Genomic DNA, 5,216 nt, shown 5'->3' with positions numbered 1-5,216 from the left:
CCAAAGAGGGAAATAGGATTCTGGTAGTTAAACTTAACAATGGACAAATCTGCCGCAAACATGTGGATCAAACAAAAAGGAGATTCAGCAACCCCATAGAAGAAGCAGAGGAAGAACACGATATAGAGTTCACTCCACCACAGGTGACCGACCACCGGAACCAAAGGGAGGAGAGCCCAGTCACTGTGGGCAGTCTGGACAGGCCTGAGGCACTGCAAACAGCAGACACTCAGGCCAGCGCCCAACAACCAGAGCCCCAACTCAGGCGCTCTACAAGGGAGCGTAAACCACCAGAGAGACTCAACCTGTGATCCCAATAAGACTTTGGGGGGGGAGGTGATGTCATGTATTCAACCAGCATTGTAACCCATGTATAAACTGACCTAAGTTGTACACCGTGAGAACACTGACCACCAGGTGGGAGACACTCCTGACCTGGACCTTCAGGTATAAAAGGGGAAGCTCCACCCACCTTCATCACTTGAGTGCTAAGGAATAAAGGACAGGTCACAGACTGACCTTCTCTCAAGCATGGGCCTCGTGTGCATTTATACTGTGTAGAAAGGACGTATCACCCCCTCTTTCCTCTCCCCCTCTGTCTCTCCCCTTCCCCTCTCTCTTCGTCCCTGTCTCCCCTTCCCCCTCTCTCTCACTCCTTCCCCACTCTCTCCCCTTCCCCTCTCTCTCCCCTTCCCCTTCTCTCTTCTCTTCCTCCCTCTCTACCCCTCCCCCTCTCTCTCACTCTCTTCTTTTCCCTTCTCCACTCTTCCCTGCTCCATTCCAGAGCAGGTGGCGTCATAGCTCAGGGGTGACAGCACGGGTTTATTAAACCAGAGGCCGAGGGTTCAACATCCCAGTAGAGCCCTACTCAAAATTAGCTCAGTATTAAAATTCACCGTCAATTAACAAAGGCTAAAAATATACAAAAGCTCTGAGACCGACCCTAAAAAAAAACTCTCTCCTGTTCTCATTTTGTCCCTCTCTCCCTGCTTTCCCCATCACTACACATTCTGCCTCTTTTTACTCATTCCCGCTCTCTCGCTTTCCCCGTTTCTCTTTATCATTCATTCCCCTCTCTCTCCCCTTCCCCACTCTCTCCCCTTCCCAACTCTCTGCCGTTCCCCTCCCTCTCTTTCCCTTTCGCCCTCTCTCTCTCACATCTTCCTCTCTCTCACCCATTCCCTCTCATTCCTCGACCCATTTCCTCCTCTCTCTCTCCTTCCCTCTCTCTCCCCTTCCCCCTGTCTCTCTCTCTTTCCCCCGTCGCTCTCGCACCTTCCCCCTTCTCCCTCTCCCCTTCCCTCATTATCTCTCTCCTTCCCCCATCTCTCTCCCCTCCCCTCTCTCTCCCCTTCTCCTTCCCCCCCCCCTCTCACTCCTTCCACTCTCGCTCTCCCCTTCCCCTCTCTCTGCCTCCCTGTCTCACTTCCCCTCTCTTTCGTGCTGCTTCCCCTGTCTTTTTTATAGCAGGTGGCTCCATAGCTCAGGGGTTAGAGCACTGGTCTTGTTAAACCAGGGGTCTTCAGTTCAAATCTCACTGGGGCCTACTCAAAATTAGCTTAATATTTAAATTCACCATCAATTAACAAGGGCTTTAATTATAAATATTTAACAGCTCCAAGACCGACCCTGGAACAAAAGGCTTTCCTGTTCTCGTCTTTCGCCCCTTTCAATGTCGCTCATTCCTTCCCCTGTCTCCACTCTCCTCGCTCCCTTTCTCTCCTTCCCTCGCTCTCGCTCTCCCCTTTCCCATCAGACTCTCCCCCTCCCCCTCTGGCCCATACTCCCTACCCCTTTCGCTCCTCTCTCTCCCCTTCCCGCTCTTAAACACTCGTTACCCCCTTTCTCACCTTCACCCACTCTCTTCGTGGGATAATTCGTGGGAAACCCCCCCCCCACAGTGTTTGGACTCATTGGAAAGGAAATTTAACTTGGAACTATCTACCAGAAAGTTTGAAGTCTTAAAATACTCATGGAAGAAACTACAAACTTTAATCGAATTTTGGATTCTACACGACAAATTAAGTCTGTGGGCAGGTTTAGTAGAACTAAATAAAGAAGCCAGTTTGATTATTGAAACTGTTTGGGGCATTGAGACTAAAATAGATTGTGTGGAAAATGGATACTCGAAAACCCTTCTCCACAAGAGACATTAACATTGCAACAATTAACTCAGAGATGGCCAGCCATCAACCTGAACCTTGAAAGCCATTTTCAGCTGATGCCATAAAAAAAGACCCACTCTAGCCTGTATGCAAAAACCAAGCACAAAGAACATTGTGATTACCAAGCTAATATTTCCATCAAGAAACAGATTTAGAAGATCAGCCCACCCGAGACATATTAGCTTTTATCGAGCCCGCCAAAATTAAACAAAGAATTTTGGTCTGATTTGGCACGAAGGTAAGGACAGCTCCTACAGTATAACTGTTTTAACAAAGGGTATGCCATAATATGCCTTGGCCATCAAGAAGGGAGAGAAACCAACGCGACAGTTGTAAACTAACATCTCCAGCCTTGACGTCCTGAAATCAAAAAGGAAGGAAGAACATCACCTGCGCGGCAGCAACAGACCACAGCCAATGTGGTACCACTAAAAACCACCGCGATCGACCAACCTCGAAACAAAACTTCACAAGGAAGAAACCGAAGAATCGAAAGTTTCCACTCTACAATCTCGGCCTGACTACCAACAGGTGAAAACGTTACCTAAAAGGACTTTGAAACCTATTTCTAACGAAAGAAAATGCGTACTTACCCCACAAATCCAAAATGCGCCCTACCGCATCAGTGGACTCAGCCCAACTGAAGATTGAGCAGTAAGAAGTCTTCTCCGACGTTCGGGGTATGGCAAGCAGAACCTACAGAATCCAACGAACCACAAAACCGCCAACTACCACTAACTGACCAGAAAGGATTGGTAAGCATAGTCCCTGCCTGCCCTGGAGTCTAACCTAGCTAGGATTAGGAATCGGGGAGGTAGGAGGTATAATTTTCACTGTAACCCCTTTGAATGTGTGATGTATTGTTCTTTATTAGTGTGATTATAAGTGTAACATTGTATTTTCTTATCCTTAATAAAATCAAAGTTTTTTTGCACCAAACCAGTTGTCTCTTCCACTTTATCACACCCCAAATTAATCCATAATCTAGAACCCAAGAGAGTGGGGGCAATTTGAACTGCTTAGAAGGTCAGAGGTGAACCTGACCCCCGGGACCATCCCATACACCTCTCTCTCTCCCCCTCCCCTCTTTCTCTTTCCCCTTCCCGCCTCTCTCTCTCTTCCTCCCTCTCTCCAGGGATTGAGTTCAAATCTCACAGGGGCCGACTCAAAATTAGCTCAGTATTTAAATTCATCGTCAATTAACAATGGCTTTAATTATAAATATTAAGCAGCTCCGAGACCCACCCTGGAACAAATGTTCTCCTGTTCTCCTTACCCTTCCTTTCCCCTTCTCTATCTTTCCCAGCTGTCCACATCACTACACATTCTGTCTCTTTCTGCTTCCCCCGTTACTTTTCGCATTCATTCCCCTCTACCCTTCCTCGTCTCTCTCTCTCCCCTTTCCGCTCTCTCTCCCCTTCCCCCTCTCTCTCTCTCCCCTTTCCTCTCTCTCTCCCCTTCCCCCTCTCTCTCTCCCCTTTCCTCTCTCTCTCCCCTTTCCTCTCTCTCTCCCCTTCCCCCTCTCTCTTTCCCCTTCCCTCCCTCTCTCTCTCTCTCCTTCCCCCTCTCTCTCTCCCCTTCGCACACTCTCTCTCTCCCCTTCCCTCTCTCTCTCTCCCCTTCCCCCGCTCTCTCTCCCCCCTTTCACTGTCGCTAACTCCTTCCCCTCTCCATTTTCATTTTCTCCCCAACTCTCTCCCTCCCCTCCCCTGTCTCCACTTTTTCGCTCCCCTCTCTCCTCCCTTTATCTCCTTCCCTTCCTCCCTTCTCTCCCACTCCTTCCCTTCTCTCTCCCACCTTTCCACACACTCTCTCTCTCTCTCTCCATCCCCTCCCTCTCTTTCCCCACCTCACTCTCTTCCTCGCTGTCTCCCCTTCCCTCTCTCTCACTCTCTCCCGTTCCCCTCTCTGCCATCCCCCTCTCTCTCTCACTCCTTCCCCCTCTCTCCTCTTAACCTCTCTCTCCTTTTCCCCTCTCTATTCCTCCGATCTCCCCTTCCTCCTCTCTCTCTCACTCCTTCCCCTCTCTCTCCCCACCCAATCTCTCCCCTCCCACTCTCTCCCACTCCTTCCCCTCTCCCTACCCACCCTTCCACATTCTCTCTCTCTCCACCCCCTCCCTCTCTTTCCCCACCTCCCTCTCTTCCTCGCTGTCTCCCTTCCCCTCCCTCTCTCTCCCCATCCCCCTCTCTCTCACTCCTTCCACTCTCTCTTTTCCCTTCCCCTCTTTTTCCTGCTCCTTCCCCTGTCTATCTTAAAACAGGTGGCTCCATAGCTCAGGGGTTAGAGCGCTGATTTTGTAAACCAGGGGTTATGAGTTCAAATCTCACTGGGGCCTACTCAAAATTAGCTCAATATTTAAATTCACCGTCAATTAACAAGGGCTTTAATTATAAATATTAAATAGCTCCGAGACCGACCCTGGAACAACAGGCCTCCCCTCTTCCACTTCTCATCTCTGTTACACTTTCTCTCCATCCAAATATCTCTCCTCCTTTCCCCATTCTACATCTTTTTAGCCCTCTCTCCCTTTCTCGCTTTCCCTGTCTCTCACTCATTCCCCTCTCCCCCCTTCCCGCTCCCTCCCCTTCCCCTCTCTTTTCCCCTTCCCCTCTCACTCCGGCCTTCCTGCTCGCACCTTCTCCCTCTCTTTTCCTCTCTCCTCTCTGTCACTCCTTCCCCTCTTGCTCACCTTCCCCTCCCTCTCTCTCTCCCATTCCCCTCTTTCTTCCTCCCTGTCTCACCTTCCCTCTCTCACTCCATCCAATCTCTCTCGCCTTCCCCTCTCTCTCCCCTTTGCCTCTCTCTCTCCCCTTCCCCTCTCTCTCACTCCTTCCCCTCTCTGTTCCCCTTCCCCTCTCTTTCCTGCTCCTTCCCCTGTCTGCACCAGAAAAAGCGGCTCCATAGCTCAGGGGTTAGAGCACTGGTCTTGTAAACCAGGCATCATGAGTACAAATCTCACTGGGACATAATTTATTATTTAAATACCCGTCTCTCATCCCTCCCACTCTCGTCACCTTTTCCCTCCCTCCTGTCTCTCTCTTTTCCCTT

The 5,216-nt window shown here is 50.0% G+C and overlaps 1 non-coding gene across 1 annotated transcript; it reads left to right on the top strand.

The window, feature by feature from the left end:
- The first annotated feature begins 4,430 nt into the window (after positions 1 to 4,430).
- On the top strand, positions 4,431 to 4,503 carry trnat-ugu (transfer RNA threonine (anticodon UGU)). The gene has a single exon. It is a non-coding gene; the product is annotated as a tRNA-Thr (tRNA).
- The last annotated feature ends 713 nt before the right edge of the window (positions 4,504 to 5,216 follow it).

The sequence above is a fragment of the Pristiophorus japonicus genome, unplaced genomic scaffold (assembly GCF_044704955.1).
Source record: "Pristiophorus japonicus isolate sPriJap1 unplaced genomic scaffold, sPriJap1.hap1 HAP1_SCAFFOLD_579, whole genome shotgun sequence".
Lineage (NCBI taxonomy): Eukaryota > Metazoa > Chordata > Chondrichthyes > Pristiophoridae > Pristiophorus > Pristiophorus japonicus.
Note: the sequence above shows the minus strand (reverse complement) of the source record. Positions and strands in the feature narration are given on the sequence as shown.